At 51.6% G+C, this 22,406-nt stretch overlaps 1 protein-coding gene across 3 annotated transcripts in view; it reads right to left on the bottom strand.

Annotated features, from left to right (window-relative positions):
* The window catches only part of Smad6 (SMAD family member 6), a 70,706-nt gene that overhangs the window by 2,022 nt on the left and 46,278 nt on the right, over positions 1–22,406 (bottom strand). The window lies entirely within an intron of this gene.

Here is a 22,406-nt window from a genome sequence, read left to right as displayed (position 1 = left end):
TGCAGAGCAGAGACCTGTGCTCTGTTCTGTGGCCTTGAAACGCTGCCCCCACTCAAAGTGGGAGATTTCTGCACGTGTGAGGACCTCATGCAGGCACGTCTGTCTGGAAAGGTGGTCCCAGATCCCAAGCCCTTGGGTATGGCACACTTTTCAGATGCCAAAGCCTCTGGTAGCCTGTCTTTGCTTTGGGCTCACAGCTCCGAGAGGAAAGCGGGCACCATGACTGCCCAGTGAGGTGATATGATCTGTCGTGCCCGCTTCTGGCCAGGCCCTTCTGAACACAGAACCAAACATTTACTCAACTCTTCCCAGGGAAACTGACCAATGCTCAACCCAAGCCCAGGTGAGCAACCATCACTGGGACCACGAGGCCAGCTCTGCAGAGTCCGCTCAAGTCCTAATTCTCAGCCCTGGGCTCTGGGACATCTTTTCACCCATACAAGGCTGCCTGACTCCTAGCAGGAAACTGCCCAAGAGGCCTTCAGGAGGCTGCAACCTTGAGCTACACAAGGACCTTATGAACAGGCTCTTTGCCATTTGTTGTTCAGGTGCCAGCCAGGTTCCTCCGTCTGCTGAGGGCAGTCAATCTTCACACCAGCTAAGCTAGGTAAAGGGGGAGTAGGGGACAACAAGGAGATCCTGGCTATGCTCAACTAAGTGTCCTTGGCAAGTGGACTTAGATAACTCAAGCTCGAGTCCATGGCAGGTGACCAGGATCAGAAAGATCCAGAACTCCATCCTGCCAAGCCACTGTTCCTCTCTGTACCCATCCATTTGGCACAGGCCTGGGAAACTCAAGGACCAGAAAAACAGGGCTATGCTTAGCGGCCATGAGCTTCCGGTACTGCTCACAGACAGCAGGACATCCTCTAGTGAGCTAGACCAAGTGAGGTCAAGAAGCTAAGTGAAGAGCCTGAGTATGCTGGGAGCAGAGCCAGGGTGGGTACCAGGCATCTCTGGGCACCTCCTATGAGGTGTGCACTGCCTTCGTAGGTGAGGAAACTGAATCCCAGGTTGCTCACCCCAGAATCTGGAGCCAGCCTCACTGAGGGCACACCTCGTGCATGTGGTGCCAGTGATAAGATGCAAGGTAGCTGGTACAAGCCAAGCAAGAAATCTCCTGCTGAGCAACACCCAGACCCCAAGTCAACCGCTAGAGGGCGCTCTTCTCCATTCTCTAGGCCAGTGGTTCTCAACCTACCTAATGCTGTGACCCTTTACTACATATAGTTCCTCAAGTTATGATGACCTCGCCACCCCCCCCAGCATAAATTTTCATTGCTACTTCATGAATGTAATTTTGCTACTGTTATTCATTGTAATGTCAATACTTTTGGAGACAGAGGTTTGCCAAAGGAGTCTCGACGGCTGCTCTAGGCAGAATGTCTGCCAGGCAGGCTCTTCCTTAAAACTGCACTGGGCCAGTCACTTCCCTCTGTAAGCCTCAGTTTCCCTATCTGTAACGGCAACTGATCTAAGGGCCTGAAGGTCCTGTAGGCACTTGCTTCCCTCGCTGACAGAGGGAACGGATTATATCTGGGTACAATGTAGCACCGTGTCCAGCTTCTCATAAAGGAGGGAATGTGCCAGGGGCAGCATGCAGGGGGATGTGGGGGTGGAGTGGGGGGAGATACTTTCTCCTTGCCAGCTTCTAGAAGGCTTTGCAACTCAAGTCCAGCTGGACTCGCTGTTTCTCTCAGCTCCCTGCCCTGATCCCTAGCCTGGCCACAGGATCCTTCACCGGGGTGGGGGTTACCATATGAGCTGAGGTGAACAGCTCCAGCTGTCTGGCTCTGGATGCCCTGTGCTGGACCCATCTCCACCCCCTGTGGCTCTTAAGCTAACTGGCTTCCAAATTCCAGAAGGTAGCCAGTCTGCTGTCCTGCACGCCCTCTTTGACCACCCTCTCGGCCTTTAACTCCAGCATCCTCTGGTCCCGGACAAAGGGCCTGCTTGGGTCAGTGACTCTGGGGATGGCCTACTCCCCATACTCGCTACATCTACACAGGAGCAGAAAAATCTCTCATGTCCTCTCTGGGTCCTCCTCCCCCATCCTTACGACGCAGTGAGCACACTGAGGCAGAGGAAGGAAATAAACAAAGCACATCATAAGTGTCATGTGCCTAGTTCATGGAAGCCCATCCTGAAGGTGAGTTCAGCCTCAGGTCTGAGGGCAGCGAAGGGTAGTGGGCACGGACCCTGAGAGTGACCCCTGCCCCGAGTCTCAGAGTTCCTCAGAATCATCTCATCTGGTGGAGATACCAAGCTGCCCCTAGAAAGGGGTGTGTGTGTGTGTGTGTGTGTGTGTGTGTATGTACTCTGGAGGGAGGGGGTGAACCCGGGACCTTAGGCATGCTACGCAAGAGCTCTACCACTGAGAAACACCCCAAACCCACGCCACACTTTAAGAGGGAAATGGGGTAGAGAGCGATGGCACAGAACTCACCTCTGCTTTATTTTGTCCTATGGGTATTTATTTTCTAATTCTATTTTTCCCTCCATGAACTAAGGAAAACTTGGTCTAGAGCGGGCCTGTGGGTTCTACAGGTGCAGTTTATACCTGGAAGGCGGCACCCGGGCTGCAGGGGGTGGGTGGCGGGGGTGTGGTGTAGAGTGATTGCCTGATGACAAGAAACAGAGAGAGGCAAAACTGAGGCCAGGACCTAGGATCCTTGAATGAGTCAAACACTTTGAATGACCGAGAACAAAGGCTGCAGCCACGTGACGAGCTGTGCAGCCACCAGCAAGCCACCCCTCCACCCCACACTGGAGACTTATCAATCACCGAGGGTTCTGCTCACAGGAGGTCGCAGTGGACTTGCTAGAAACTCAAACAGTAAATCAAGCAGTCATTTTCCTCATTGGCTCTGGGCCTGTGGGAACAACCCAGGCAAAGGTACTCAAACTTAGGGGGGCTTCAAGAGGACAGTGGGTGGGAGAGCCCTTTTTTACACTCTATGAGGCACCTTGGTTAGGCCCGGGTCTGACATCTGTGGTGACAGACCTGCCCTGTAAGAAAACTGAGTGGCTAGAATGAGCTGGCTGTGGCTCTCTGCTCACACCCACAGCTCCCAAGAACTGTTTGGTGGAGACCTGTCTGCCGTAAACCAGCGCCTCAGCAACCGTGAGCGGGCAGGCTGTACCCATGAGCCCACACAGCCCTACTCTCCTCATCGGGGTTAGCGTCTCATAGAAAGAACCTTTTCTCTCTGGGGCTCCAAAGCCCTGGTCCTGTCATCTCCCACAGCCACCGGCCTAATTAGGGACCATCTCTTTAATTGCAAATAAATACCGGGGGAGTCAGACCAGAGCAACATCAAAGATGACCGAGGCCTGACCGAAACTCCTGCTCACTCCCATTTCCCCCCTCTGAATCCCTGGCCAGCTCAGGGCCTGGCCTAGTTCCCAGCCCGCTGTGGGTCCCGCTGGGAGGGGTGGGTGGGAGGAGGAGAAAAGCTGGGAGCCCAGCTTTCTTTCTAGTCGAGATCAGTAAACTGCTCCTTTCTCAACCTCAGTCTTCCTACCTGAGTAACAAGGAAGTAACTTCAACTCAGTTCTAAAGGGCTAGCCCCAGCAAGCTCTGGTCATTCCCTTGCCTGGAGCCCTGCTTGGGGATGGGGCGGCCCTTCCAGGAACACAGTTCAGCAACGAAAGGACCCAACTCCATAGACACACAGCAGTATGGATCACCCTCACGTGCACCTGCTTGGCCACAGAAAACCCACTGAAGGCCAGAGACAGGAAGCTCTTGGCAGGCAGAACAGCTGATAGGAAACACAAGGGTAGAGCTGGGTTTGTCTTCGTGTTCAAAGCTCCAAGTTCCACCCCCTCCCCACTGCAGTAAATAAATAAAAAAAAATAAAGTAAAGAAGGAGAAAGAAAAAAAATAAACACGAGGGATCAGGATAGCTGACAACCTGGGGGGTCAGGTGAGCAGGCAGAGGCTCAAGACTTCCAGGGCAGGAAGGATGGGAACTGGGGTACAGTCTGGAGTCATAACCCAAACACTAGGCTAAGCAGGCTTTTACTGGATGACATCGACGGTGGTCTCAGCAGGTCCCCAGGTGACAGCCCCCTGCTGTTTCCCAGAGGCACCCATATTCCTGCCACCAGAGGGTGGTGGCTGCCTGCTCAGAGCACCAGGCAAGAGTCCCATCTAAGCTCCACAGTAGGGCCCAGCCACAGGCTGGCAGGCCTTTCTCCAGACTCCTCTGCCCAGCCAGGGAGCCAAGAGACCAACATGTAATTGTGTGTGTGTGTGGGGGGGGGGGGGGGGAGGGGAATGGACCTCAAGAGGGCTGGTTGGAGTCTGGAGGAGGCAGGGAGGGTTGAAATCCCAAGAAATGCCTTTAGCTTCTTCGAATCAGCAATTTTCTGTCAAAACAAAGGGCAGGAGTGCGTTCCTGTGCACTCCCCCACAGGACCCAGCCAAAGCCCTAGCGCAGTAAAACTTTTTCCTGCCCTCCCCTTGCCTTTTGGCCACAATGCCCAGGGTGAGCCATCCCAGGAAGGAACCCCAAAACATGCCCCTGTTAGATGGGAAGACAGCACTCTCAGAGGCTATATTCCTAACTTCTGCTGGGTCACACCCCCTTCCTGACCACCAATTAAAGAAATTAAAAAATAAAACAAAACAAAACAAAATAACAAGACCACCCCGCAGTAAACTCCAGGCAAGGACCAACAAATTCAGTTCTTGCAGAGTGCCGAGAAGAGAGAGCAGCTCTTCAAAAACCAGAAAGGTGAAGCAACTAGCTCAGGGTCACACAGCAAGTTGCTGGCAGAACTGGAAATAAGCCTAGGGCTTCCTCTAAGCCCTTTGCATGGGTGCCTCTAACCCCCCCTGGAAAACTACTTTCTTCTGTCCCAAGTCATGCCTGTGGCTTCAAGTTCCCTTCAAACAACCGTCAGCTTTTCATCTGCGGCTCCGGGGCCTGGGAGCAATTACGCAGGCCCTGCATCTGGTTAACCTAACACCCCTTTTAAAGCCTTGTTTGCCCATTAGATAAGTAGTTTTTGTTATCAAACTTAGGGGAAGAAGCGAGTTTCCACTGAGCTCTCCTTTGTCCTCTGGAGCCGCAGAAAGGGCTTCAGGTTTTGCAGCCCATCCAGCAAGCAGTGCTCATTAATGGCCCGCTTTCCTCGCAGGGGAGGGAGGGCCTGTCCTTCCCCCTGGCTGCAGCAGAAAAGCGGGGAAAGAATGCGCTCAGGGCCACGTTAATGGTCAGCAGCTTAGAGCCAGCCAAGCCTCTGCTGAACGCGGTCCAGAAGCCGGCCCAGCTGACAGGGGTTTCCTCCTCCCAGCTCCCACCCACCTTCCCAGCCCCCACCTCAGAGCCAGCACCTCTGCTCCCAGAGGAAGCGCGGCTTCCAAGAGGAAGTTCCTAATCGGTCATTACATCACAGGCGCTCTGGCCACTGCTGCTGCCGGCCTGCACAGGGCCCACCACAGGGCTCTTTCGACTGTGGGTCTCCAGTCTGGGGACAGACAGAGCGGTCCTCCCGATCCCCAGAGGGCTGCTTGGTTGTTCTGCTGGCAGGAGTGTAATGGGTGCAGAGAAGGAGAACACAGCATGAAGGAGAGGGCCCAGGAGTCCTCTTGACTGATAACCAAGAGTGCTAACTCGAAGCCCAGAGAGGTGAAGCGGCTTGCCAAGGTCGCAGTAGAAATCAGCAATAGAACCGGGACCAGTCTGGTATCTGCTCTATGGGGCATTGGGTCAGGAGCAGGGCAGCATGCAAGCAAACCCCAGCTCTGCCATTCACCAGCAATTGTAGCAGTCCCGACAGAAAATATTCTAAAGACAGACACTTGTGCCCCTCCCTTTGGCTATCAGACAGTTGTCCCCAAGGAATTGGAATTTCCCCAGGAATCTCATGCTGGGAGCAGGAAAAGGTTGAAGTCTGGTGTCTGTAAGAAGGGGAACAGAGATTTCACACAGCTCTGACAACTTGTCTGACGGCCTTGCGGGAGGGCCTGGATGCTAGACAATGGTGGATCAGCGATGGGCAAGACCACCCCTTGGACCAGGACGGCTTAGCTACACACACGTCTTACTATCTATTTAAACCCGAGCCTCCCACGACAGTACCCTAGAGATGGCCTTGGGTGGGTCATCACTGGACCTCTGTATTTGTTCCTCTTACCGCTGTGGCAGCGCTGAACTGCTCCCTGTCTCTTTAATTGCCTACAGAGGAAGGACAGCGGAGACCAGCTTGTACCCCAAAATGCCAGTAACACTATGCTATCTCAGGCAAGTGTCTTTTTGCCCCCTCTGGTCCTCAGTCTCCTAAACTGTAAAGTGGGGGGAGGGGTGCAATTAGTGGTTACTCCATAGGGCATTGGGGTCGATTGTAATTGCATCACATGATGCCTGGCTGGAAATGAACAACCTGGAAATTAACAGGTATCACTAACTCGTGTTTACTAGATCTCAGAATTGCTTAGATTATATTATATAAATAGCCTACATTCAAACTATTTACATCAAATTATATAATGCATCGTTCACAAGGCTATTCATGGGGGAATGATGACCATGGCAAAGATAAGATGTGCTAATGGAATCAAGACAAGGAGAAATAATAATAATATTAATAATGATGATGGTAATAATAATAAATCAGTCAACACTGAAGGAAGCCTTTACCAATGCCAGGCAGAGTAAAATAGGTTAAAGACACTACGTGGACAAACTGCTAATCCTCTCAGATCCTCTTGGGTTTGGGTTTTTTGTGTGATGTCTGTCTGTGTGTGTGAACATGTGTGAGGAAGTCAGGGGTCAACCTCAGCTTCTGTCCCTCAGAAACCATCCACCTTATTTTTTTGAGACAGGGACTCTCACGGAACCTGGAGCTTGCACTAGGCTAGACTAGCTGGCCACAGAGCCCCAGGTACAGGTCTCAGCCTCCCCTGCACTGGGATTGATAGGTGTGAGCCACCCTGCCCAGCTTTGATGTGGGATAGGAACTCAGGTGCTCACACCTGGGCAGCAGGCACTTTCCCAACTGAGCCATCTCCCAGTCCCAGACCCTCCCATTTTCTGATCAAAGAGCTGTGTCTACCTAAGAAGGTTATGTCCAAAGTCAGCAGCCAGGAAGTTGCAAGATTAGGATCTGATCTCCTGTCTATCTAGGCTTAGAGATGGGGGCTCTTAGTATTATTCCCATGCCTGCTGCCAACCCCAGCAGTAGCAAGGATAACATCACAGGCACCATGCCCAAACCTCTAGCTCTGCTGGCTCTAAGATGTTATGCGCCCTCCCCCCAAAGATGGGATGTTAGAAAAGGGTCCTCTAGCCTGGGATGTATCTTAGTGGTAGAGAGTTCTTACCTGTTGACCACCCTCCTGAGAGGACAGACAGCTTCTCAAATGCAACCTCTATCCACTACCCAGAGAACCTGTGTGGTCCAAAACCATGTATCCTGTTAGCTTCTCCCTCGCACCCAATGCTCCACTCCTTCAAATCACAGCAGAGAGTGCCTTTTAGGGGGGCACAGCAGAGTGCCTTCTAGGGGGGCACAACAGAGGCTGCTGCCAAAGGAGAGGACTACATCCTGCAGCGATGATCGCGTTATGCCCATTCTTAGGGCAGACCCCAAGTCAGAGTCGCCTCGGCAACTGCAGAGAGGGGATCCTGCCCCTGAGTGACCCTCTCTGCTGGGACCTTCTTGCTGCTCATCCATACAGTGGTCTGGGTTACCCTTAGAGGTGCCATCCAGGAGGGTGCTAGATCCCTCAGGAATCTGGTGACCAGCTTCTGAGAGGCCCAGCAGGTCCTGTAGGAAGGCCTTCCTTTCTACATCAGGGTCCTGACCCTGGGCTGCTCAGACTTTGGTCTCTGGTGGAACCAAGTGGCAGTCTGGACTGTGCTGGGTACGGTTTCCACTCTTCTATCTCCTGCACAATTAAACAGATTCTGAAAAGAAGAACTCTAGCAGCCCTGGGCCAGAATTAGCCTCACCTAGCTCTGCTCTTATTGCTCCCTGCAGGGCAGTCTCCCCAGGAGCCCCAGGCTCAACCCCGGTGGGCAGAGGGACCAGTCAGAGGGTACAACATCCATCACACCCTCTACAGCCTTTCACCTACAGCATCCCAGTCTTTCCCTGCCAGAGACTACCCAGGAAGTCTCTCCCCAGGCTTCGGCGCTGAGCTTGACAGAACACTGCCAGCCACTCTAAAAAGCTACAGGGAGAAAGACTGGTCAGAGCCAGCTCTTCCATGGCAGCGAGTGGGGTGGGCAGATGGGGCTAGAGACACAGAATGAAAACCAATAATGTCAGTGTAAGAAAAGACCACCAAACCCCCAAGGAACAGGGAAGTCTTCAGATACCCCCCAAGATGAAGCAGGCAGGTGGGGAAGGACTGAAAAAAAGTGTGCAGCAGACACTGAGAGAAACAATTAATAAATGGGACCTCCTGAAACTGAAAAGCTTCTGTAAAGCAAGGTACACAGTCAAAAAAGACAAAATAGCAGCCTACAGAATGGGAAAAGATCTTCACTAACCCCACATCAGACAGAGGTCTGATCTCCAAAATACACAAAGAACTCAAGAAGTTGGTCATCAAAAGAACAAATAATCCAATAAAAAAAATAGAGTACAGACCTAAACAGAGAATTCTCAACAGAGGAATCTAAAATGGCTGAAAGACACTTAAGAAAATGCTCAACATCCTTAGTCATTGGAGAAATGCAAATCAAAACAACTCTGAAATTCCATCTTATACCTGTAAGAATGGCCAAGATCAAAAACACTGATGACAACTTATGCTGGAGAGGTTGTGGGGGAAAGGGAACACTCCTGCATTGCCGGTGGGAGTGCAAGCTGGTACAACCCACTATGGCGATTTCTCAGAAAATTAGGAAACAAACTTCCTCAAGACCCAGCAATACCACTTTTGGGTATATACCCAAAGGATGCTCAATTGTACCACAAGGACATGAGCTGAACTATGTTCATACCAGCATTGTTTGTCATGGTCAGAACCTGGAAACAACCTAAATGCTTCTTGACCAAAGAATAGAAAAAGAAAATGTGGTACATTTACACAACGGAGTATTACACAGCAGAAAAAAATAACGACATCTTGAAATTTGCAGGCAAATGGATGGATCTAGAAAACACCATATTGAGTGAGGTAACCCAGACCCAGAAAGACAATTATCACATGTACTCACTCATAAGTAATTTTTAAACATAAAGCAAAGAAAACCAGCCTACAAATCACAATCCCAGAGGACCTAGACAACAATGAGGACTCTAAGAGAGACATACATGGATCTAATCTACATGGGAAGTAGAAAAAGAAAAGATCTCCTGAGTAAACTGGGAGCATAGGACTACAGGAGATGGTTGAAGGGGGAGGGGAGAGAAAGGGAGGGGAGCAAAGAAAAATGTAGAGCTCAATAAAATCAATAAAAAAAAGTTTTAAAAAAGTGTGTGCAGTAGAGGGAAGGAGGGAGGGATGAAGGGAGAAAAGAGGGAAGGAGGGAGGGATGATGGAAGGGAGGGAAGGAAGAGCGAAGGAGGGAGGGAGGGAGGACCAGGGCGAGCAGCTAAGCAGCTTATGGAATTGCCCAGTTTAGAGAAAGAACCAGTTCCCATCACAAAAGACTCTGAACTTTGTTCCCATTCCTAGGCCTCTTTTTGTTTTACCCCAAGTCAGATGCTAAACCTCAAAGTTTACTTAGAATCTAGGATGGGGAAAGCCTGGCTTTTCTTGTTGCCCCAGGAGAGTCTGGCTAAGAATGGGAAGCTGGGGGTCTCCTTCATTCCATGCTGCTCACAAGAGGCTGGGACTGGGTCATCATCTCAGACTTTTTTTCTTTTTTCTTTTTTTTTTTTTTTGAGACCTGGTCAAATATAGCCCAGGCCGATCTTCCTCTGCAGCCACGGATGACCTTCTGACCCTCCTGCCTCTACCTCCCACGTGTAGGAATACCGGTGTGTGCCATGCCCAGTTTATGAAATGCTGGAGATCGAACCCAGGGCCTGTGCATGCCAGGCAAGCACTCTGCCAACTAAGCCACATTCCCCAGCCCATCACCACAGGTTCTCAATGTCCATGGTCAGCCTGACTTCCCTAGTGGACTTGAGACCACATCAAACAACATCCCCCCTCTAGGGGTGGGGTGGGGACAGACGGGGCATGTGGCAGGTGGCATTATGCTCCAAGTTTCCACTTCGGGTTCCCACAGAGGGTAACCTGGGGCATCTCCATGTTTCTCTCATTGACCCACAATGAAGTCAAAGTCCCTAAAGCTGTCTTCCAGCACCTGCTGCAGTTGGCAGAAGCCCACCCCCTCAGACCGCGCATTTCGAATCCTACCACCCGGTGCACCTCTGTCCACCCCATATCTCGATGCATATGGCCACGGGATATGAGAAGCGAAAATGGGAGGGACATGGATTTGGGTGGCGGAGCTGGTTTTCTTACTTGCCAACACACCAATCCATTTCACAGACTGAGAAACTGAGGCATCTTGAGGTAGCTCCCAGGTGGTCATCTTTATTTAGCTCTGGCTTTAAACACCCTTTCCACAAGACATGGCTGGGATCCTGCGAAAGACTTGATGTCACTCAAAGGCCTGCAAGTTGCCTACCGAAGAGGAAGTGGTAAGGTGACCAGGAATGCAACCTGCACCTCCCAGATTAATTAATAATCAGGAGCTGGCCTCCACCCAGGCAGGGTTGGAAATATTAGGTGAACCCAGGGGTAGTTAACTGCAGAGGGCCAAGGAGAAGTTCGCCTTTGCCCGTGACTAAGAGGGAATACACAATGGCCATGATTTATGGGCTGGATCACTTGGGAACCTCCTCCGTGGCTGACTGGGGCCTAGACTTCAGGAATGCAGACACCAGCAGCCTACAGGCCACGAGTGCCCATGAGGAGGGAGGAAGAAAGGTTGATGGTGGCTGGACAGGCACCAGTCCTGTGAAAGGGATGTAAGTCACATCCTGGGTGACCTCAGGGTAAGGGACTGTGCTGGCCACCTGCTGGAACTGTGTTTGTAGATGGGGACTAATACAAAGGCCTCCCATCTGATCATTCTCGTTGGCCAGAATGGTGACACCAAAGCTTAAAGTCTCACTAGAGATGTAGCTCGGTTGATGGAGTACTTGCCTAGCATCTGTGGGTACGATCCCCAGCACTGCATAAACCAGCAGAGGTAGGTAGCACACACCGATAATCCCAACACTCAGGAATCAGAGGCAGGAGGCTCAGAAGTTCTAGGCCACCGCTCAGCTTCGGTGCTAATTCAAGAGCAGCCTGGACTATGCAACACTTCTTAGTTCATCCGCCCACTTCACCTTACAGTAGATGACGAAGGGACAGACATTCAGACACTGGAGGGAGGACAGAATGTGGAACACAAGCAAAAACTGTCCCTATGTGTGAAACCCATGCTTCTGTCCATGCCAAGCCTTTGGGAGACTCTAAAAAGAAACCACATGGGCTGGGAATGGTGGTGCACACATTTAATGCCAGCACTCAGGAGGCAAAGGCAGATGGATATCTGTGAGTTCAAGGCCAGCCTGGTCTACCAGTGAGTTTCATACAAGCCAGGGATACACAGTGAGATCCTGTTTCAAAAAAAGAAGAAAAGAAAGGAAAAAAGAAACCAAGTGACCAGCCTTGGTATGAAATCCAAACAGACGACGAGAAAATCCAACCGGGAGAACAAAGTTCCCCGCCGCAGCTTAGTGCACAGCCCTAAGATCAACCAGTGTCTTTAATTCCTAAACATAAGAGAGATCTTTTCCTTCAGTAAACTACAAGTTCACACGGGCACTCTGTGCCACCAGGAAAGCGAAATGGTGGCTGCTGTTGGGTGATGTCAAAATCAGGCCAGAATCCAGGTCCTAGACACTCGGGAGGCTGAGGCAAGAGGACAGAGCTGCTGGTTATGGAGAAATCGAATGGATAAAATACATGGGGTCATTAGCAACAATAATTTGCTGCTGCTGGTAACTGCCATAGGGTGTTGTGGTCACCTTCCTCCACTAGCCCCACACCACACGGCGGTGCCCTAATCTCATCCACAGCTGGTCTATCTATGCGTGCCAGAGAATCTGGCACCTTAGGGGGACAGTCCAGAAGGCTTCTGCATCTCCTGCTTTACCTACTGTGTGCCTATATCTGCTCCCCACTTCCAGTCCTGGGAGGGGGTTGAACCTAGAAATCCCTGAATGCTAGGCAAGCATTCTACCACTGAGCTATATCCTCAGCTCTCCTTTTACTGTTTCTTTTGAGACAATTTCTCACTTAAATTGCCTAAGGTGACCTGAACTTGTGATCCTCCAGCTTCAACCTCCAGAGTAGCTGGGATTACAGGACACAGGCTATATAATTCCTGCACACACATCTGCAAGCATGTAGCCCTGCCCCACACCCATCTCATGATCGGACCCCAGAGCTCTCTGATGCTCTGAGGATGCAGGAAGACTTTTGTCTTCCCTTCTTCCTAAGCACTGAGGCTTCTGAACATAAAGCATGCATCTTGCCAAAATAAATTATTACGCATGTGCAATAAAGCATCAGTAATTAGGACTCATAAATCCAAGCTTCGTAATAATTCTGAAAGTAGCCGGGTCGAAGTTGAGAAAAAGTTTTGATAAACAAATGCAAAATATAAATACGATTTAGAACAACTGTTTATCTTACTAGCACTGTATAAACAGTGCACCCCAGTTACACACTGCTCTCATCTGTCCCTAACGCAGCCCGCCAGGGAACTCTCCCAGGAAACATCCCAGCCAGCAGCAGTCTGGGACGGTTAAAAACCGCAAAACCTGGGTTCTTAGTGTCTTTTCCTGTCACCCCTCACCCCGTCATCCTGAGCTGATGAAGAGACTCTGAGTTTCTAGAGAGTTCTATTTGGAAAAGAAGGCAACGGGATAGCTAAGCTTCCCTGGCCCTTCTCTGGTAGCCAATGACCACCCAGAAAACAGTGGGAACTCTTGGCTCTACATGCCACCCAGTTTTCTGTGCCCAGCTTCAAGAAGTAGCATTTCCTTGGGCCTTTGGCCAGGGGACCTTGCCAGCTCAGGCATTCCCACTGAGAGTGGGCAAGAAAACTTCAGGCATCGGCTACAGCTAACAACCAAGATGCCCAACTGGTGGCCTTCCTCTGGGGCCATTTACAGATTAGTTCTGCTCTCCCCAGGGAAGCTGTGAGTGGACTAAGGTGGTCAGTAAAAAGGCAGAAGAGGGGCAGGGGTGTGGCTTAGTCAATCAAGAGCCTGCTGTGCAAGCATGAGGACCTGAGTTCAAGCCCCAGCACCTACGGAAAAAGCCAGATGTGGTAGTATACGCACTTGTAATCTCAGCACTGGGGAGGCAGAAACAAGAGGATACCAGAGATTTGATGGCCAAGTCAGTCTAGCTTAGCCAGTGAGCCCTAGGTCAGTGAGACTTCATCTTGAAAAAATATGTTCCTGAGAAGCCAACATGCAAGGTTGACCTCTAAGACTACATACTTTCCTGCACACGCATCTGCACACATGTGGCCCTGGTCCTGGCCGTAACATACACACAAGAAGTCAGGGGAGCTGAGGGGCCCACAGACAAACATGGTGCGTGTGTGGGGGGGGGGGTGGCAGGAAGAGGCCCTGTGAGCCTGTGAAGCAGTCAGCTGATAGTGTGCCTTGGTCCTGGCTTGAGAGGAACAGACTGCAAGGCCCCAGAGATGTGGGCAGTGGGCCAAACTGGAAATACCGAAGGCTGTTCCAGCTTGGAGAGGTGGCCCTGCCAAGTCGGGAAGGCAATGCTGACGGGGATGGGGATAGTGTGTGTGTGTGTGTGTGTGTGTGTGTGTGTCTGTGGGGGGTGGGGGGGTTACTGACAGGTTCCGGCCAGGCAGGTCCCTAAGGGCACAGTCTGGAGCAACCTCTTGGGTCTCAAGGCACGTGGGCTGGAGTCCAGCCAGGCAGACCCAGAGCCGACAGTCTCCCCAGGGTACCTCTGTCCTAGCACTAACCCACAGCCCTGCAGCCTAAGGACCCTCCAAGTACTTTAGAGACATTGGTCAGACTCTAGTACACAGGACCACTCTCGCCTCCCTTTCTAGCTCCTGTTCCTAGAGAAGCTCATCAGAGCCCACCAAGACAACCTCCCACCATTTTAGAATCTTCTAGCTCACCAAGACCCTGACTGCATTCACGGTGAAGGAGTCAGCCTTGAAGCAGATCCCAAGGCTGGCCAGGGCCTTTCTGTGTCCTCTGAGGAGGAGTCATCCTTCAGGGTAGGAAGACTGGATGCCCTTTTCTCTTACATTACCAACTCCTCTGCCCCTTTCTGGTGGGCTTTCCATATTGATATCCACAAGGCTGGTGCAGAACGCTTCCCTAACAGGCGCAAAGACCTGGCTTCCTCCCCAGCCCTGGAATATATGCATATCACTCAGACAATGATAGTACAGTTTGCCATGTGAGTGTGTCCTGCCACACGATGGACATCATCCACAGACACCATGGGGACCATGACCTCTTTAGTCATGCAGTCTGACAGCAAGGTGAGCGGTTCAACCCCTCTCCCTCCTCTTGACAGCCAGAGTCCAGCCACTTCTACCTTGCAAAGAGCCCCATCCTGCTGGCTCACAACAGTCAACAGAAAAGCACCCTACCCAGGCCTTGAACCCACGGAGTTCCACTCAGAAATGGTGGAAACACACTCCCTGAAGGGAAAGCGTGGGTAGGGTGTTTTCAAAAACTAGTCATTGTGGGTTTGGGTTCCAGCCAGCAGAACTGCGAGCAGACAGCGTTTACTTGGGAGGGGGGTTCCTCTGGCACCAGACAAAGGCCTACTGCATGCAGGGGCAGGAGACTGAAGTGAGAAAATACCACGCTGTCCAAGGAAACTGAGGAAGCTCTTGTTTACTCCTTCTGGTCAGCTCCGAATTATTTAGGAGCTTATACACATTTTATTGTTTTCTCCCAATCAAAACAACAGGAACAATTCCAGAGTGACCTCCAAATTCATAGAAAGTGCCATTTACAGACGCTGAGAGTCACAGTCCTACTTCTGCCTCCGAACGGGTTCTGTGGTCTGGGGAGACTGGCTACCACCCCGGTGGGTCACGTGAAGGTTTGGGGGTAAGGGAGCTTGCCTATCGTAGACTAGCAGAACCCTGAAAACTCTAGGGGGCATTGCAACTTGATATCAAAAGGCAACATCATGCTGCCTCAAAGAGGAACCTGGGGGAAGTCAGAAGTTCTAATGGATTTGTGGATCACTGATGAACGTCAGTGCTGGGGGTCACTGAACACACCTCCTCCATTTAGAAGAGAAGAAACCGAGGCTTAGAGGCAGAAATCCCTTGACCTGGCAGGTAGGACCCTGTTGTGGGCATCAACAAGTCGGAGAAACTAAGACAAGTGCAACCAACGAGTCCAGCCACGTGAATTATTTTTGCAAAATTGGTCTGTTTGTTCTTACGGGTAGCAGGGAGAACCCCCGCCCCCCTGGCTGTCGGAATAACTCCTGGCCTGAGCCTGAGAAATGACCCGCCCCGGCACCACCGTGGACTCTCAGGCAGAGGATGTGCGTTGCAAAAATGGGGCAAAGTTTCCTATTCTGAAGATAACATTGTAAGACACAGGAAGTCTGCGAGCAAGGCCTGTGTTTCCAGAAAGCTTCTCTGCACACCCATTCACAGCCACCTCCATTGTACAAGGCTTCAAGACAATCTGAGGTTGGCGAGGGGAGGGGGGGCGGGGGGGGAGCGGGCAGGTTGTGCAGGACAGGGACGGTGTTGTGAATGACAGCAGCCATGGCCCAGGTAAGAGGCCAGAGACTGGCTTTACTGGTCACAGCTCACTGGACCTCCCAGCTGCAAAGCCTGAGCCTCCACTTCAAGTCGTGGCTTCCACAACCACAACAGAAAAGGGTTAAAAGAGTCTTCTACTCGGGGCCCTCATGTCAAGATTCCCAGGCCCCACCCCTGGAGACTCTGATTCATGGGTCCTGGGTGGAGTCTGAGATTCTGTGTTTTGCACAAGATTAGGAGGCCCCTCTGCTGGCCCCCTGGGTCATAATCACACGAGTGTGGAGGATTCAGCAGCCTGGCACAGAGGTGGGAGAGCTGGTTTCCTCATCACCGGATGACAAAGACAAGGAGACCAAACCAAATCAACCTCCTAGCATGAGACGGATGCAGCTCCTCCAGTAGCAGGCCTGGGAGACTGGCTGGGAAGGCGACACTCTGGAGCCAGCGTGATGACTGACTCAGTGGGTCTGGGTGTGTTTGAGGACAGGCCCTTGGGAGAGCGTATACCTTTCCTGTGGGACTAGGGACCCAGGGTGAGGGTTCAAATCCTGCCTCTACCACTGGTCCAGATGAATACCGGGAATGAATGGTCTCAGTGTCTTTGGGCCTCTGTTTCTGCATCTGTGTAATGGGTCAAGAGCACCTGCCACAGATAACGGCTGGAAGATGAACAACCTAACAGCTAGCATGTTCTGTGAGTTCACCACATGGCAGGCAGACCCAATTCTCAGAAGGTCCCTGAGAGCTAAAGGTTATTAACTGTCCTGCTTTACTGATGAAAAGAAACTAGAGCCTCCTGATCCGTTTAAGGTCACGACTAGAGGGTGGCCCAGGATCCACACACACATCCAGTCTGAGGCTCTACTCCAGGCAGGAAGGCTCCTGGCTGAACCGCCTTCCTTCCTCTGCCTGAAATGTACAATACGCACCTCGCATGCCTCTGTCTGTGAGGACACGACCCGAAGAGAACATCAAAAATGAGGGACAGCAAGCCCAGCTATGGGGAGAGGGTGAGCAGAGATTTGGAGGTGGGGTGTCAAGTGGATGAAGTATGGGCAGCCACACAGTGGGATAAGACAGAGCAGGAGAGCCCACAAGTGGAAGGCGAGGCTCCAGTGGGCTTCTCTGATCTAACCCCAGAACCACAAAAGGTACAGTAAGGATAAGGATGTGGCTGCAGAGGCTGGCTGGGAGCCTCTGACCAAATGAATCCTGGTGTCATGTGTGGGCACAGCAAGTCATGGCATGATGCTGGGGGAAGGGGGGTCCTGGACCCTCCCCGTCCCCACTGTCCATGTGTGCACATCCAGCAGACTATAAAGGCAGGGACTCTGGCCCCCACTTCTACTGGATCCTAGAACTAACCACAGACTACTAGACAGTGGGGTCTCTGCCAATGCTGAGTAGAGAAGTGGACACGGTGTCCAATGCTGAAGAAACTTTTCGGTCCCAGGCTCCAATTCAGAGGTAAGACACATTATTCTCGTTCTAAATCTCCAGCGAGGGGTTGGGGAGACTCTCACTTGCTGAATGTTTGCTGCACAAACACAAAGAGGACCCGAGTTTGGATCCTCAGAACCAAGAGAAAAGCTGGGTACTGGAACCCTAGTGCTCCAAGCTGGGAGGGTTGGTAGGGAATTGAGGGGGGCAGAGAGAGACACAGCCTGATCCCTGGAGCTCACTGGCCAATAGATCTAACCAATCAGTGAGCGCCTTCACTCCTAGTTATCTGCAGTTATGAGCGACAAAGGTGTTTTTAGATGTTTACCTTTATTAAAAACACACACATTTACTCTGTGTGTATGTTGGTGTGGGGTGCATGTGTGCACAGGTGCCCATGGAGGCCAGTAGAGGGCTTTGGATCCCCTGAAGCTGGAGTTACAGGTGGTTGTAAACTGCCAGATGTGTTTGCTAAGAACTAAACCTGGGTCCTCTGGAAGAGCAAAGCGCTCTTAACCACTGAGCATGCCTCCAGCCCCAGGAGTTAACTTTAATGAAGATCGTATAGTTATACTGTGTGGAAGATCAAACCGCTACAGATCTAAGGACAAAGCAGAAGTTCTAAAGAGTCAAGAGAGGGCAGATGTAGTTCATTTGGTAAGGTGCTTGCCTACCACACACCAAGCCCTGGGTTCAGTCCCCAGCATTGCATAAACCAGCCATGTGGCACACACCTACGATGTCAGCACCCCAAATGTAGTGACAGAAGGATTGAAAGCTCAAGATCACCCTTGGTTATGTGAGCCCTGAGCCAGTCTGGAATACATGAGACAGAAGAAAAGGAGAGGAGGAAGCAGCAATGGCACAATACACTCAGCAAAAATACTACCCTTAGGTCAAGTCCAGATAGGGCAGCCTACTTCTGTAAGTTCCCTCCGTAGAGACGAAGAGGCAGGAGGCTTGCTTCAAGTTCAAGGCCAACCAGGGTTACCTAGTGAGACCCTATATCAAGAAAAAAGAAAAGAAAGGGAGAAAAGAGAAGGGAAGGGAAGGGAAGGGAAGGAAAGGAAAGGAAAAAGACCAGGTTTGGTGGCATGTTCCTGTAATTCCAGCACTTGGGAAACAGAGGCAAGCAGATCTCTTTGGAGTCCAGTCTGGTTTATTTAGAAGTTCAAAGCCAGACAGGGTTATAGGGACCTTCTGTATTAAAAAAGTTTGATCAACGAAGTTAAGTTCCATGCACTTTCTACCAAGTGCCTCTGTTCTGATTAGTTTTATGTCAACTTACACCAGTTAGAGTCATCTGGGAAGAAGAAACTCAGCTGGGAAAATGCCCCAACCAGACTGGCATGTGGGGTACATTTTTTAAAATTAATGATAAAGTGGAAGGGTCCGGTCAAATGTGGGTGGTGCCCCCTGTGGGTAGGTAGTCTTGAGAGCTATAAGAAAGCAGGCTGAGCCTGTCAAGTGAGGAAAGCTGCCTTCCTCCATGGCATTGCTTCAGTTCCTGCCACCAGGTTCCTGCCCTGACTTCCCTCAGTGATGGGGTGTGAGCTGAAATAACCCTTTCCTTCCCAGGCCGTTTTTGGTCATGGTCTTTATCACAACAATAAAAACCCTGACTAAGACAGCTGCACCCCACAGACAGCAACCTGATATAAAGGGAGTCAGTGTGGCATTTGCTTCAAGGAGGGTCCCCACCCCGTCAGTCATACCAGTCATATTAGTGTGGCTGTCCCTCTCTTGTCCTACTGGGAAATCACCCTACATCTGGAGAGACTCGGGGCTGGGCCTCCCATTCTGTCACCTGCCAGCACTTCCTTTTTAGCCTGTAGTCACCTAAGCATTCACAGCAGGGTTCACATGGGTTACTGTACTGCCGGCAGGACATCCCACAGCTGAGGGTTGGAGCCCAGAGGGATTGAAACAAGTCAGAACAGGCCAGGACCCAGAGGCAAGAGCTTCAGCCTTGAGGAAGAGGGGTCCTGATGGGTGTCCCCAGGAGCAACAGGAGAGACAGAGCAGCTCCAGCAAGTCCCATCCTGTCCCTGGGCCTCTGCTTGCTCCACAGACCAACCAGTCTGCCCATTCTCTCAGTGCCCAGGGTCTCTGCCTTTCTGGCAGATTCTAATTAGGGTAAGGGTAACTAAAGGAGCTCCCGGCTCCCAGGCACTTCCTGCTCTGTGCACCATGGCTCCCGGGCACCTCCCACTGTGTGCGCCACGGCTCCCGGGCACCACCCACTGTGTGCGCCATGGCCCCCGGGCACCACCCACTGTGTGCGCCATGACTCCCCGGCACCACCCACTGTGTGCGCCATGGCTCCCGGGCACCTCCCACTGTGTGCGCCATGACTCCCGGGCACCTCCCACTGTGTGCGCCATGACTCCCGGGCACCTCCCACTGTGTGCGCCATGACTCCCGGGCACCTCCCACTGTGTGCGCCATGGCTCCCGGGCACCACCCACTGTGTGCGCCATGACTCCCGGGCACTACCCTCTGTATGCACCATGACTCCTGGGCACTCCCAGACCCAGACTAGCCCCTTCTGAGGCAGGTCTGGGGTATATAGCTCTCATCTCCCAACACTCCATCAGGATCCAATGGTTTGTGAGTTTACAAAGGCACTCCCTAGCAGCCTCTACACTAGATCTTAACATTGCCGGGAGACTAGGTTATCATCTAAACTTTACAGATGGGGAACTCAAGACAGTCAACAGCAGTGGCCCCAGGCTCCACCCAAAGCATGAGGATTCCCAGTCGGGCTTTTTATCCACTGTGGTACAACTGCCTCAGAAAGACATAATTCGCATCTTGACAATTTAATTGTTGGTTTGTTTTTCTGTTTGTGAGCTTTTTTGGATTTTTAGGACAGGGTTTCTCTGTGTGGCTTTGGCACCTGTCCTGGAACTTGCTCTGTAGACCAGGCTGGTCTCGAACTCACAGAGATCTTCCTGTCTCTGCTTCCCAAGTGCTGGGATTAAAGACGCGCACCACCTGGCTGTTGTTTTGAGACAGGGTCTCTCACTACATAGCTCTGGCTGTCCTGGAATTCACTATGTAGCCCAGGCTGGCTGAGATAGGGAAGGAGGAACATTCCTTCTCAGGGAAAGAGGCAGCCCTGTCCCCACTCCAAGCTGTGGCCTCCAGCCGCTCCCTCCTGACTAACTGCTACTCAGGGCAGGTTAGTTCCCCACTCTGGCTTTCGTTTCTTCAAACCATGGGGGCTAGGCTATCAGTAACTCTGCTGTCCTCAACCACTGGGCCAGATGGCTTTTGGGTGGAAGGTTCTGCTATGTGGAGGGGACCCTCCCCTTTGTGGGTCCGTGGGAGGGAGGGAGGAGGGCAGGCAGGACAATGGAAACAGGCATTTCGGAGCTGGAGTAAACAGCTCTGTTGGCATGGCAGAGCAGGCAGAGCTGATGAACCAGAATCCTGAAACCGTTAAAAATAGGAAAAGAAATGGCACAGTTCACATATTTTTGCAAAGCTAAGTTAAACCAACATCTGCAAAAAATATCCCCGTTAAACAGAATCGCAGGATTTCATTAAGTAAATTGCAAGTTGGCAAAAATTCTGAAAGAAAGGGGAAAAGCCACGGGCTGGCCTGTAATCTAAACCTTATTTTAACTCTGACAGGACGACTGCAAAGGGCTCCTTTTCCAAACGAAAGGAAAAATAAAATAAAATCTAAGGGAAAAAATAAAAGTTTTTTCCAAGAGGGCCTCCCGCACATCGCCCCTCCCCCAGCCTCTAAGCAGGCTGCATTTTCTGTAATTGCAGTGGTACCTAGAGCCCCAGTTTTCCCACGGATACAGCAAATGGGGGATAGAGGGGGAGGTGTGGGGGAGAGGGAGGAAAAAGTGAGCACACAGACAGAGTCACCACTGTCACCTCTAATTAAAATAGGTTTTTTTTCCCCCTTACCAAAATGGCTAGGAGCACAGAACCCTGGGACTCTTTCCCTTCCTCCCAAGCCTTGAAGACCAGTCCCACTGTGGCTTCGCCTGGCTAAGCGGTGGAGGCTGGGCCCAAAAGCCAGGGCATATGGTGTGGGGGGGGGGTCCCTGCTGTTCCTCAGCCTGGAGCCTCTATCATTCATCTTTAAAGTGGGGTGCAAACAGTAACCACTGCCCACAATCTGGGGTACTGCTGGGGCCGTGAGCAGCAAAGAGAAAGGCACACTATAACATGCAAGGGGCCCACCGTGGGCCAGGGAGGGCTGGGGGGACCCACAGAGTCCAGGGAGGACTGGGGGGACCCACAGAGTCCAGGGAGGACTGGGGGGACCCACAGAGTCCAGGAAGGGCTGGGGGACCCACAGAGTGCAGGGAGGGCTAGGGGACCATTGCAGCCAGGCTTTGGGGATGGAATAAGTAACCAGTGTGGCCTTGTTGTAAATGCCACTAAAGCAGAGTGGTGGGGACTTCTTGGTTGTTGATTCTGCAGTGTGGGGGATGAGACTGGGGCTTAGCTCATGCTAACACATGTTCTAAGGGAGCTACCCTAGTGCTCCTGGACCTTAAGGTCTGCCTTGGTATTTAACGGTAGAACACACGCTGCCCCCCATCCCCACCCCATCGCGACCACCATCTAAAACAGATAAATGACAGCTGCGCCACCCCTTCCCACCAGGCCTTAGAGAATCCAAACATCCTCTCCTGGTGCTCATGGGAAACCGAGACAAGCAATGAATAGGTCCTGAGCCGATCTTCGTCACACAGTGGGGAATACAGTCCTGTTTCCACACTGAAGGGTCCTAGAAGTCCAGGAAGACCTACCTGGTAGCTTGCTGCTGGCGAGCTAGCAGTGCATCCGCCGGATGACTTAGAGCTGAGCTGTGACCTACCCTAAACACCAGTATGAAACCTTTGAAGGGTCCAGACAGCACTGGGGCCAATGAACAACCCTTCTTCAACCAACCTACCCACTGTTGAAATTCCAAACAAGATTTACTATAAAAAGATGCAGTGTGAGTGTATAGTAATTTACAGGGTCAGAGAGGGAAATACTTAGCCAAGGTCACACAGTAAGAGGAGGAACTGCGAGTCAAGCATCCTGCAGGTCTCACCCTCATCCTCATCCCGACCCTAACTTTCTTTTTCTGCCAGGAGTCAGACTCATGGGATCCTTGTCCTGGCATCTCCAGGACACTTTTGAACTCCGACACTATCGCTAGATCAATGGTTTTCACCC

This window comes from Microtus oregoni, unplaced genomic scaffold (assembly GCF_018167655.1).
Source record: "Microtus oregoni isolate MIOR12 unplaced genomic scaffold, Mior012 000032F_ref0000030, whole genome shotgun sequence".
NCBI classification, from domain to species: domain Eukaryota; kingdom Metazoa; phylum Chordata; class Mammalia; order Rodentia; family Cricetidae; genus Microtus; species Microtus oregoni.
The sequence above is the reverse complement of the archived record's forward strand: the minus strand, read 5'-3'. Positions and strand labels throughout refer to the sequence as shown.